The sequence below is a fragment of the Ceratina calcarata genome, unplaced genomic scaffold (genome assembly GCF_001652005.2).
Source record: "Ceratina calcarata isolate Rehan_Ccalc_2016 unplaced genomic scaffold, ASM165200v1 scaffold39.2, whole genome shotgun sequence".
Classification (NCBI taxonomy): domain Eukaryota; kingdom Metazoa; phylum Arthropoda; class Insecta; order Hymenoptera; family Apidae; genus Ceratina; species Ceratina calcarata.
The window spans coordinates 1,051,307-1,064,965 of NW_017162322.1; the positions used below are offsets into that span (position 1 = coordinate 1,051,307).

The 13,659-nt window shown below is 43.5% G+C and overlaps 1 long non-coding RNA gene across 1 annotated transcript; it reads left to right on the plus strand.

Annotated features, from left to right (window-relative positions):
• The first annotated feature begins 6,287 nt into the window (after positions 1-6,287).
• Positions 6,288-12,204, plus strand: LOC113464477 (uncharacterized). Its single transcript, XR_003389335.1, has 3 exons — positions 6,288-6,597; positions 9,416-9,683; positions 10,110-12,204. It is a non-coding gene; the product is annotated as an uncharacterized LOC113464477 (long non-coding RNA).
• Positions 12,205-13,659: the final 1,455 nt, after the last annotated feature.

Here is a 13,659-nt window from a genome sequence, read left to right on the forward strand (position 1 = left end):
TATTTCCAAATGTTTGTATTTGCACACTATGATACGTTAGCAAATTTCAATATTTAACAATAGTAAATTGAAATTTGCATATACGTACATATCTACGGTATTTACATCTGCACCAAGTATACGCATTGTCGTTCACTATCCATGATTAATCATGATCGTACTATTAATTGCTTCGTATTTGTGAGTTATCTATCTTTTTTAACAATAAATAAGCAATTCAGGAAGTGTCTAAACATTTTCGATCAGGCATTAAAAAGTTGTTGCAGTCTATTAAAAGATCGACGCTATGCAACGTATCCCAACTAAAGTTAATAATTGTCGCGTGGGTGCATAGGTTTGTGTTAGTAGTTTGAAATGAAGCCAACACTACCGTGGCCTTGAACGTGACGTGGAACGGGAAGAGGTTGATAGGGTGTCGCATTACAGTTTCGTATCCCTGGCCAACGCTTCAATGAATACTAATAATTATAGTATATCAAAATTTTTCATGAGACGACCTCATTAGACGTTGGGTTAATTATGATTAATTTAAAAAAAAAAATAGCGTTTGATATATTCTATAAGTAGTATTTCCTCTCTCCTAAGTTTCCTGCTGCTTCACAATTTTTTTATATATCACGCATCCATTAACACGATCATTTTCTAAGATTAAAACAATATTAGTATTCACCAGTATGTTCACTGGATATTGATGACAAAAAAGGAGTCAAGAAACCTCAAAACGGCGTCGGGTCGGGACGGTTAACGCGATCGGAAACCGCGAGGCGTGCGGCTGTGTGCGTCGCGGTGGGACATTAATATTTTCGCGGCACGGTGACACGAGCAGAAAAGAAGAGGTAGGGGCGAGCGGGTGGGCGAAGAAACGGATTCGCGCGAGGGAGAAGGAGGGAGCGAGATGAGCCGCGACGAGAGGGTGATACGCGACGGAGAAACGGAGACGGGACATCGAGAAGCAAGAACGGAAACCGCAGGGGTAGGAATCCCTTAAAACATTCGTGCAGCTTCCATCTTGCCGATATTATTGACGTTTTTTGCCACCCCTATTTTTCCACCCCGTTCCCTCCCCGGGCATCGTCACGGTGGGGTTGACGGTGGGTGGTTTCAGGGACGAAGAAGTAGGAGGACGGCCGGGTGGGTTGTTAGCTCGAACGAAAAGGGGGACGAGAGGGTGGACGGGTGGGTGGCTGGTTGCACGGGTGGGCGCGGGACGCCGCGGGGCCGGGGGTAGGTAAGACGGCTCTTATTCGCGCGGGGTTTTTAGAATACTTTATTGACTGAGCCTTCGTGGAACGAGGGGTGGCTCGGGAGGGTGGCACTGTTGGAGGAGAGCGGTTTAGGGGGGCCGCGCTTCGAACGAAGGATGAGAAACGAGAGAAAAACATTAGGGAAGTCCGCGGGCGGGACGAGGACGACCGCCGCTGGTGAAGGAGGACGGGGACGGGGCAAAGGAACCGGAGAGAAAGAAAGAGGGAGAGGGTTGGGTTCGCTCTCGTTTTTGAATTTAAATACCAGAGCGTAGGAGTGGTGCCTCGGGTCCCCAGGAGTCCCTGCAGCCGGAAAACCCCCGTGACTCTGACACTGTCTTTGCGAGAAATTAATGAAGCGAAGTGGGTACCATGGCCGAGATGCCACGCCGAGAGCAGCCTTTCCTTGATCTCTTTCTTCCTCTTTCTCTCGATTTCTCTTTATTCCGACCTTTACCGTCGACTTCACCTCGAGTCTCCCCTCTCGGCGTCCACTACCTCGCAACTCTTCACCGTCGAACGCGCGTTCTCCTTGTTTTTTGATCTTCGCGAAACTCTCTTTCGTTGTTAACTCGGAGCCTCTCCGCGTTCGGCCGAAGCGAAATCAGACGGAACTTTGACCCACCGACTCATTCGCTTCGCGTCTCGAAAATAAATTCCTCCTTGCGCCCTGATCACGGGTGATTCTTATGCAAGATCGAGCACAGCTTATTTTTAAGAAAGGAATCGTAAGAGCAGTACAATGATACTTTCGAATGAAAGAAATCGTGGTCATTTTCGTGGACGGTTGACTTTCAACTTTCATCCCTTCGTCGATTAAGAGTAGGATGAAATATGTCATGTAACATCGAAACGCGATTAATTATACTTAAAAATTCTTTAAGAAAAGTTATATTTATAAAACATAATCATTGTATAATATAAAATGACAGAAATCTTATGTGCATTGGTACACGACGATTCAATTCTCCCCTAAAGTACTAAACGGGTATGTCCAGTACGGATAGAAAATACATAGACGATGTTAGAAACGTATTCGGAGCAGGATGCTTACAGTATAAACGAAGGGAAGGGGGCGTGTATGGAGAATTGTCCGAAATCAGGAGGGGATCGAATTCGTGCGGCGTAATGAGTGCTCGGCCCAGAATTTGGGCCATATGTCGAGTGACCCTTGCCGCTGACCCTGCAGCCTTCGGACCCAGGACGGCTCGTTTGGTACTTTCAATGGGATCTCGGCACGCTCTTGGATACACAATTCCAACCCTTTGTCCCATCGCATACACAATACTTTGTGTTAAGCGTTAAACGAATTTTCCGGTCTCCAATGAAAGAACTGACCCGTTCTTTAATGATTTGTTATAAAACAAAAGTTGTATCCGACCCGAGTTGAATGAAGTTGATACACAAGGAATATTGAGCAGAATTTCATTTCTTGTTGTAAAGTCGTCTACATAATATTCTCAAAGATATCAAATATCTTTTGAGTAGCAAAGCACGGCTTCTCTTTAATGTAACCTAGCCCTCTTGACACAACGCGGAGTATTAAAATGCGAGCAATGCCTATCAGAGTAAGCCTGATCAAGAAGCGGCGTGTATCGAGGGGGTCGAAAGTCGATTTTGATTTTCATCCCTCGTTCCTCGAATCCTGGTACGAGAAGAGAAAAAGCTCCGATGAGAGGGAGAAAGAGAGACGGCAAAGGGTTGGCCGGAACGAAGGATGACCCCTTCTTCTCTCGGGCCGAGAACGAAAACTTTCTAATCGAGAATTATGAAAGTTATTTGCTATGCCGGGGGTTCCTGCCGAGAAAGGGCTGGTCCGTCGAGGAGGCGAGTGTCGGGCGGCGGCGGTTCGGTCGAAAGAAGAAGAAGGATCGGAAAGGCGATGCTGGGCGAGGGGGTGACGGGAGCCAAGGGTGGTGAGCCGAGGCGAGACGAGACGCGGCGGCAGAGGAAAGAGAAGAGAGCACGGAATCGGAAAAAAGGAAGGAACGCCCAAGGCAAATCGGTAATTTCGTTCTGCGCGTGCGGCTATGATATTTCCAACCGTTTGGCCCCTTCTTCTTCTTCTTCTTCTTCTGCCTCCTCGTCGTTTGGCCCCCTTCCTTCTTCCACCGCTCTGGAAAGGAAAGTAGCTAGGCTCTCCGGAGCTCTGCAAAAGACAAGGGCGGTAGGGTGGCGCGAGGGGTGGAAGGTGGCCGCCGCGGGGGTACGGGGATGCAAATTAAAATCCTCGCCGTTTTCCCGTTTCTTATTTTCCCCGGTGGTTCTCAACTGGACCCGTCGCTCCTCAACTCTATCTGCATTTTCTTCACTAATCTCTATAATGACAAAAAAGTAATAATTAAACGATGATCATATAAAATACATTAAATCTTAATAAGAATGGTCATAAAATGAGTAAAGACAGTAATTTATAGAGAAGATACGTCAATGTGTCCGTTCATCCTGTCACATGAATAAAACAACATCTCATTTGGAATGTTACATAATTCACATATTATTCTGCATTTGCACTTGCAGGTGCGATTTTTTAATTGACAATGCATTAAATATATTATCATGCCCATTAAAATATTTGAATAAATGATCATTTCACCACTTCACAGTAGCGCCAGTAATAAAATTAGGATAGGCAGGATACATAATTTGTAGTGATCGAGTGACAATACCATTTCAACTGTACTTCAATTATGTCATTTTCAGTGCGAGATTTCCACATTAATTACTTATTAACACATTTCATAACATTACATCTCATCACAGTAGTTGAACAGTATTTGAGTTATATTCTCGTTTCTATTATACTACTGGAACATGTGAACATTTAAACATCCCTATTGCGCTTAATAAATTGTCGTTCTTTCACTTTTTATTAGCGAATCGCAATGAATGGAAAGAACACATCCTTTTCAGAAAGAATACATTCAAATAGAAAAGTATGATCATATACCTGAAAGAAGAATCATTTCAGTCTCTTTCAGCACATAATACAATGCCAGAAAGAACGACCAGGAAACACATGGTTGCATATTATTTATATAGAAAGTATTAAACGCATAGACATTGACCAGAGGAAATATGCAGAGCTGCAATTGAAAATAAGGGATTAATAACTGGATATCGTCTTGTCACAATTATTTCATCTTGCGGAAAGCCGGGGGAGACGGAGTGAGATCGGCGGAGCGAGCCTAGCGTTGCGTGGCTGGAAGTCTCGGAGACAGCGCGGCGCGGCCGGATCGTCATCCGGGAACAACAGTTGCATTTGACAACCTCGCGCGGCTCCGGACTAAGACAGATTAAGTATTTTAAATTGAACAGAGGAAGGAGAGGTTCCGTGGCCGAAGAAGGCCGGGCGGGTTGGCTGCTCGGATGGGGGTGGCGTGGGGTGCGGGCGGGTGGCAGTAGTCGGAGCCGGGGCGCTTTTTCCCTCCTTATCTGCTTCTCTGTTCGTTCTCTCCTGGCCGGAGGGAGTTCAGTTTTTATAATAAAAGACCGTAATTAATGCCGCCCTCCTTCTACCACCGCCAGCGCCACGGCCAGGCCCCCGTTCTTCTTCTTACCTACCCCTTGACTCGCCGGCGCGCCGCTTCCTAGCTCTCTCTCTTTCTCCTCGGAAACCTTCCTCTCGTTAACTTCCCTGTCCGATTCTCCGCTCGGCCGGGAGAGAAATGTAGGGGGTGGTGCCGCGAGAATCGCCGCGTGCTTCGTTTTGCCTTTTTTTACCCTCGTTCCGAATCAGCGACCGCTTTCGAGTTTCTTTTCACGTGAAACTGGCATGCCCGGGGAAACGTTTATCGCGTTCCCCGACCCCGCGTTCCTTTATTCCTCAAGTCTGATTCCCGTTTTCCCTCCCCATTCGGGGAACTCGGTATCGGGGCTAAAAGATTCGGGGTCATCGTTTATTCCGACTATCGAGAAGTCATTAACCAAATTGCCTGTTAGGGAAAAGAACGGACGGGTCAAAGGAGTAGACCCGGTTCAAAGCGATTTCGTTTTCCGCGCTGGCTACATAACCGTCGCCACTCTCTCTCACTCTCTCTTCTTTCTTCTATCCGCGCTACCCTGGAGATTCCTCGAGTTTCGAACTCTTCTGACGCTTGGAATTAATGATTCCGGCTCGCTTGGTGCACGTCTCGCGCCTCGATTTATCGTCGATCGCCTCTCCTCGATCGTCGGACTGATCAGAAGTAATGCCTCCTCGCTTATTGCCACCGAAAGTGCCGTTATATCAACAAACTATGGATACGTGCATGTGAAATCAAATTCCTCTAAGGCTATTCTTAGAAATATCATGTAAGGCACAAATACATAGTGCAAATGACAAAACACACTTCTTAAATTAAAACCGTCGTCTAGGAATAACAATTCTTATTGTATCCTCCATGCAAGGAAGAAGCTCGTGTCCAGAAGGAAGTGAAGGGGTCGGTTGGGTACAAACGAGCGTTAAGTTTACTTACCTGAGGACTGGTTCGTGGTCGCGTCGCACCCGGTCCGGGGTGACCGTTAAACGTCCGAAAAATCCGTGGAGAAGGGATATACGGGCCAAATGAGAAACCGGTTCCGCAATTTTTCTAGGGTCATCCGGTCGGCCGAGAAGGGGAGGTCATCTCTCTCTCATTGAGGTCAGATCTCTCCCCTTGAACGCAACCCGGCCAGGGCATCTGGTCATCGGGAATTAAAAAGTGCGAAAAAACTTACCTGACCAGTTCCCCACCCCTCTCCCACGGTCGTGCGCCCCGGCGGCACACGTGGACAGCTCGCAAGGGTTATGCTAATGCGTAAAGGACCGTTTGCTAGCCCCGTGTCCCGTTCTCCCTCTTCCTTTCTCCTCGGTTTCCTCTTCTCCTCGCCGTTCCCCCTTCGGTGCTTCCACAAAAGCTACGCACGCCAGGTAGGGTCACTTTTAGAGGAACGGGTTTCCGGATTTTTTCGCCGCGATCAAAGGGCCTCCGCGTTTCACGACGGCGGCGATGGTGGGGAGGGCTTGGCCGGCGTGATCTCGGCCACGAAACCGAGTTAGATAGCTTTTGCTGGACACGAGCGTACAACCCGGGCGCTCGATTTACCTACGCGCCGTGATTCGCGGTTTCCCTCGATCGTTTGCGTCGACCCCCACGGTTTGGAGAACGCGCGACTTCGGTTTCACGAGGTTCCTTTGCCGGGTCGGGAGTGCGGGCTTGCCTCGGTATTGCGTTCGATCGCGACCAATCTTCGATATATCGGTTAATTGTATATTCGTATTCAATGCATTATTTCGAAAGTATAAATGAATCGTGTGAGCGGATCTGTTGGCCAAGATGTTGTGTATGTTAGTAATTGTGTAACGTGTGGATCAGAGCTTGATCTTTTTTTGGTACGTTCCGTTGATCTTATGTACTTTAATCTGTCTCAAGAAGCAATTTCTGTTTAAAAGCAATTGGGAACTGACAAATTTTGAAACTGTGATTATTTGTGATTTGAAAGACAGTTCAAAGGTGTTTCGTAGATTATTTTTTGCTCACTTCCTATTATTTATTTCTACATTGTTTAAATAACTTCTGTCGCAATACTTCGATATAGATTTATCTACCTGAATAGTACATACGTTTTTGTATTACATCTATTCATACAGTTTACGTGGTAGAATCTTTTAAGAACACACAAAATCCACTGTCCATTGGCAGGTTACCGCGGATACTTTAACAAATAGTAAACAAGAAGTTACACGCGCGATCGGCTTAACTTAAAGTACCGCCCTGAGACAGCGCCGCTTTAAGTTCCTTTCGGAATTGCTTAGATTGCACAATGTCGCTTCGAATATCACCGAAAACTGGACATATTAAATACATATTAGATCTCTTCGTAAATTATGTCCTTCTTATAAAAAAAAAGAGAAAAGTAAAGAACTATGAATTTAGTCTTTCCACTACTACTCTGAATTCTGTAATAACAAAACTCAGGATAATATATTTCTTTCATGATTTAACAATATCAATTAGAATAGAATAAACAGACTGTATTTGAAATGTATAATGAGGAATCAATGGACCGTATTATTTGTTAAATCCGAAATCATCGGCGATACCGCAAAATCGTGAAACAATAACGGAGGATTTTTCCGGGGCGAGCCTCGACCGGCCGATTAAAACGAAATTAAAACTGCAAGTTTTAGCGAAAGCTCCGTTAATCCCGAAGTAAAACGGAACTTCCTAAAAGGGAGCTTCGACTGATGAAGCTCGGCCTGCGAATATCGCGTTTTACCTTGGCTTCGAACAAAAGTTCGACCCTCATTTTTTCGTTTTTCCGATTTTGCATCGTCGACGACGGAGAGGGAAACTGAATAGCGTATTGTTCTCAAGTGTTCCGATTCTGCGGTTTGCGTGTAAGATTACGCTTGTTCCCCGCGAAGCTAAACGTAGCGAGGAGCTAAGCTCCATGTACTTACATACTTCCTCTTAATAATTACATCCCGTTAATTAGTGGATAAACATTTTTTTTTAGGTTACATATGAGTAAAGAATTCCAACGGAGATTGATTGCGTTCGAGAACTATGGAATGTTAGAATTGTAACAGAAAAGGAGTACTAAATGTATAATTAAAAATTAACTAGAGTAAATATATGGCGGTTTTGTTTAATGATTTAAATGGCGAAATATCTCATTTATGAATTTATTGTGAGTCGATTTTAACCTGGTGTCGCGGCACTGTTGACGCAAGCAATGTAAATTAATCCATCAGTGGATTTTAAAAAGCAGCCAGAGATTATGTACATACGTGTAAATCGATGTTTGCTTCCCATCTCATGGTTGATTTAATAGAATTATAAAATATCAAATTTTGTATGTTTTACAGTAAATTACATTTCGCAAATTATGTCCTTCTTATAAAAAAAAAGAAGAGAAAAGTAAAGAACTATGAATTTAGTCTTTCCACTACTACTCTGAATTCTGTAATAACAAAACTCAGGATAATATATTTCTTTCATGATTTAACAATATCAATTAGAATAGAATAAACAGACTGTATTTGAAATGTATAATGAGGAATCAATGGACCGTATTATTTGTTAAATCCGAAATCATCGGCGATACCGCAAAATCGTGAAACAATAACGGAGGATTTTTCCGGGGCGAGCCTCGACCGGCCGATTAAAACGAAATTAAAACTGCAAGTTTTAGCGAAAGCTCCGTTAATCCCGAAGTAAAACGGAACTTCCTAAAAGGGAGCTTCGACTGATGAAGCTCGGCCTGCGAATATCGCGTTTTACCTTGGCTTCGAACAAAAGTTCGACCCTCATTTTTTCGTTTTTCCGATTTTGCATCGTCGACGACGGAGAGGGAAACTGAATAGCGTATTGTTCTCAAGTGTTCCGATTCTGCGGTTTGCGTGTAAGATTACGCTTGTTCCCCGCGAAGCTAAACGTAGCGAGGAGCTAAGCTCCATGTACTTACATACTTCCTCTTAATAATTACATCCCGTTAATTAGTGGATAAACATTTTTTTTTAGGTTACATATGAGTAAAGAATTCCAACGGAGATTGATTGCGTTCGAGAACTATGGAATGTTAGAATTGTAACAGAAAAGGAGTACTAAATGTACAATTAAAAATTAACTAGAGTAAATATATGGCGGTTTTGTTTAATGATTTAAATGGCGAAATATCTCATTTATGAATTTATTGTGAGTCGATTTTAACCTGGTGTCGCGGCACTGTTGACGCAAGCAATGTAAATTAATCCATCAGTGAATTTTAAAAAGCAGCCAGAGATTATGTACATACGTGTAAATCGATGTTTGCTTCCCATCTCATGGTTGATTTAATAGAATTATAAAATATCAAATTTTGTATGTTTTACAGTAAATTACATTAAAGCTAAACTCTAATTGCATGCACTTGAAGTCTGGTAGAGATTATAAATACTAAAAATCGAATGGAAAAAGAAGGTTGAGGATCTAATTGAAAATTACAAGAACGCTTAATTGGTTTCTATTTATGCGGTCCCGTTTTCACCGGGAATTAACGGAACAAACTAACAGGAAGTTTCGTTTCAACCCGATTCCTTCTCGATTTCGTGGAAGAAGTAGGGACGGGTTGGGGCTTGAAAAATGGTCGGGAAAGAAGAAGAATAAAAGGAAACCAGCGAGGCGCGGCGCGGCACGGCCATTTTACTTCGGAGTTTCTTTTTCCAGGCAATCCCCTCGCCGACTAGCTGCTGCTGGTGGTCCGCAATGGCGAAAGGGGATGGAAGAAAACTCGGGGGACGGAAGGGTGGCTGAATCGGACGGGGGTGGTTTTTCTGACGTCAACGAGAGCTCTGCCTCGTCTCGCCCCCTTCGTTTTCGGTACGAATGAAAGACGAATAACATGGCCGATATAGTCCGTTGCGATACCGTCTCTGGCTCATTGAGTTACGATCTTTATTCATCTGCGGATTTCAAGCAATTATAGGAAATTTAGGTATGGAAAAAATGTGACAGTACATAGAGCAGGAGTGAAGTGTTTAAAGGAATGATATTTGAAGAATCTAAGACAGTTCTTATATTTCATTTTTTAAATTGGCATTCTACAAATTTTATTTATCAGCCTAATCGTTATTGAGTATTCAATATTTTCTGTTAATAGAAGATTTGAAGGGAAATAATGAAGCCGAGGCTTCTTGCCTGGTACGGCGTACAGTGCGCCCAGAAAGTTTGTGTGCACCAAGTTTATTTATTGTAAGACTTCTGGTATTCTCTCTCTTATTCTCGAATTAATTTAACGTTGGTTGAATTTGTTCATGGACTTCATACACAATTCTCCTGTTCTCGTTCATTTCGATTTCGTTACAATCCTAATATAATACTAATTTACTAAATAATTGATTTCCCGTTCGAATTTCCACAGCTCGCTCGTTGCATCGTGCACTCGGAAAGATAGCAAGCATCTACATACACAGTCGCATTCGATCGCGCAAACAAGCCCGAAATCGAATTCAGCGTCTTTCCGCGAGCAAGCAAAGTACCGAGCCAAGTTTCCATATTGAGTTTCCGATTAGAGAAATCTAACCCTTCCCCGCACCGTTCTAAGATTTGCTCGGAGTAACGTCGTTATCGTTTCATTTCCCGATGGTTATATGTGTACGTCTCTTCTAGTAGCGCGAACAATCGCTCAACGATTTCACAGTTTTTACAGTTTCATCCAGAGAAATACGGGGCGATGGGTGAAGCGGGGGACGTTCCATTGAAAACCCTTAATCGCAGTAATTCGTTTACGGCGAGTGACGGCGTATTTTTTGCCACCAGATAAGGGTAATTAAAGTTAGAAACACCGCTGCATATCGAGAGGGAGCGGTGAGACGGTTGGGTAGGATCGCGGGGGTAGGAGGTAGGTGGCGAGAGAACGAATCTCGGTCTCCTCGGAAGAGGGACGCTTTTTGTCACTTGAAATATGTTGAACGAGGGGGATGCGTTCGGTCGTCGCGTCGCGGGGGACGAGGCGAAATGATAAAATGGCGTCACCGAGACAAAGGGGTCTTAAGATTTTTACCCTCTAACAAGTTCTATCTCCTCGACCGAACCCCCCCTCTTCTTTTGTGTCTCGCTTCTTTTATGCTACGCGGCGCCGAGTCAACTTCTGCTCGATCGACGATCTCACACCCCAGAACCGGTTATCGTTGTTGTCCTCGCTGCTGTTATTCTTAACGATTCATCCAATTAATTATTTATAATTAAATGTTTGTTACGTGGTCACAGATTTTCTTTAAAAAATCCTTTTTGTCACCAGTAGTCGAACATTCTGTAGACATAGTTAGTACAATTGTACGTTATAGTGTATTTCATGAAACATGAAAGGTCGCATACAATTTTTTTCTATCCCGAATACTTCAGGAGTAATCGATTAATTATTTCGTCCATCGTCAAGTACTTCTTAACGAGTGGAATTAGAAAAAGATTGCATAGGATCTTTATTGTATCTGACAACTACAGCTACATATTAATAACAATAGAGTCTGTTTAACCCACGATCTTGTAATGTATAAGATCATGGTTTTACCTGTTAAATTAGAACTCGAGTACATGGTGAATCTCTTGGTCATGAGATTACAGAAGCCGGCACTGTGAGTAAGCCTACTGTTCTTTCTTATACTGTGGCTTAATCATTGATTCTATAATTGCTGTATTCAGTGTATAATAAATATCATCAATTAATATGCAGACATGGTTTAAAGAACGGAGTTAAATCAAACTTTAGTGGCACGATCGCGTTATCCTCTCTGAAATAATCTTCAATGACGATCGTCCCGACCCTTCGCATTTTTACTTCTCATCTTAACCCCGTATTTATAGACGACGCCGTGCTGTGTCACATTTTCGCTCGAGGGTTTTTGCCTGGGCTTTCCCGAGGCTCCTCAAGTGTACGCGTCTCCCCTCGCCGTTCCATCCGGAGAAAATCTTTCGCGGCACGATGAAGGAACAAAAGAACGCTAGCCCCGGATGATTTGCCGGATCGCGGAGACGTGGGAGGGCCCCCGGAACCCAGGGGGACAGGGCGGGTGGCGAGGGGCCGAGGGACGCTGAAAGAAGCCGGGGATGCCAGCCTACCCGCGCCGCGCCCGGTTCTTCGAAGGGGTTGTATTTTAAGATTCACCCTCGGCTATCTCTACCGCTTTATCGGCGAGGGGATACATTTTTCCTTCGATTCGCCAAGCCAGCCGGCGGAAGAATCGAGCCATCTACCACGCTATCATAGTTAAATAAGCTAATAGATACTCCGAAAAAAATGTTGCAAGTATTAATTTTGATTTGTTAAACAAGAATTCATTCATTTAATACATTCCATCAGATATAAAACTCACATGAAGTATGAATAAAAAGAGCGATTCCTATGTAATTAGTTGTCATGACTATTCTTATTGTTTTATCCGATATTAGGATATAAAACTGAAATTGGTCAACAAATAATAATTAACATGTCGCAGTATTATTATATATAGACTGTAATATGTATGAAAATAAAGGGAAGCAATATATGTATATGAAAAAACGAAACACCAATGTACTCAATAAAATGTATGACCAGGTAATATGATAGTACGTATGTATAAAACTGTAAAGAAGGTGTATTGCAAAAATCAGCAAATTGGCTACTTGCGAACGTTTGGCGGTAAGACGGGTTCGAGTATCGGTCAAACATTTGCCAGCTTCTTCGAGAAGCACTTTGTCTTACGAGCACCCTCGACACTTGAAGCCACTTTGCTGCAATCCAGGAGCGAGCGAGAACGAGAACGCGAGGCTAGTTCCGAAGAGGCGAGGGATGGACCACGCAACGAGGCTCGAGTGCTGGCACCGCACCGGTAGCAAAACACATGCCACGACACTTGTAAGCGCGACAGGAACGCAACGCGATGCACTTCCCTAAATAGGAGTTCACGCTATCAAAGTAAAATCAAAACAGTTGCGTTTGCATATTCCTGGATTAGGAAATCAATAGATTAGATCACACATACTTTTATAATACGTAATAATTGCGAATAAAAAATGAGATACAATAGTTGCGTTTATTTGATAATTTCTTACAATTTTATGTAAATTAAGAATGAATTTTTCTTGAAGTGTGGAACTTATGAATTTTCTTTGTACATTATTTCAACATTCTACTGTATTATTTGTACCACTTTCATTGGATCAAACAATTTATTTATGTCTATTGGTTTGAAATGTATGGATTAATGATTAATTATAATTCTTTGCAAATGAACAAAACCTCGAAAGCCAAAACTTATAGAATAGTTTATAATAAAATATATTTTGATCAAAATACTTTGCATACAGTTAGTAAACGACATCATTTTTCTCCTGCTTCCATTAATAGATAAATACATTTATTGAATGATAATTAAAAATGAGTTGTACTTTATGAACCTATATGACTTGTGAGATTTGATACCAAGTTTCACATTCGAAGAGCCGTGGAAAGTTTCGTGAAACGAACGGTGCCCGGAGTCGAGGCACGAAGAGAAGAAGAACACTTTCGTATTTTTATTGATTTGCCTCGTAAGGGGTAGTTAAGAAGGGGCGCCAACCGCCAGTCTTACCCCCACTGCTGGTCCAGCGCGGCCCGGCCACCCCTTTTTCACGAGAGAGCCCGAGGGGGATGAATTCTCTCCTTACTTCTCTCCCTTCCTTCTGGTTCTTTTCCTTTCAAAACTCACCCCACCTCGGGGTTGGAACGCGCGGGGGCGACGGGCTTCAGGGCGGACTAACCTCTCTTCTCCACCGTTGGCTTTTCCAGCGAACGCCGTTAAAGAAAAGTACCCCCGACGAAAAATAAAAGAACTTTCCCACCACCACCACCATCGTACCGTCTTTTTACGCCGGCAAAAGTGGAGAATTTCGCTTGCGTCGGGTCGAATTGCTCGCGGTGAAAAGATTTTCCATCGCGGGTGCCGGCTCGC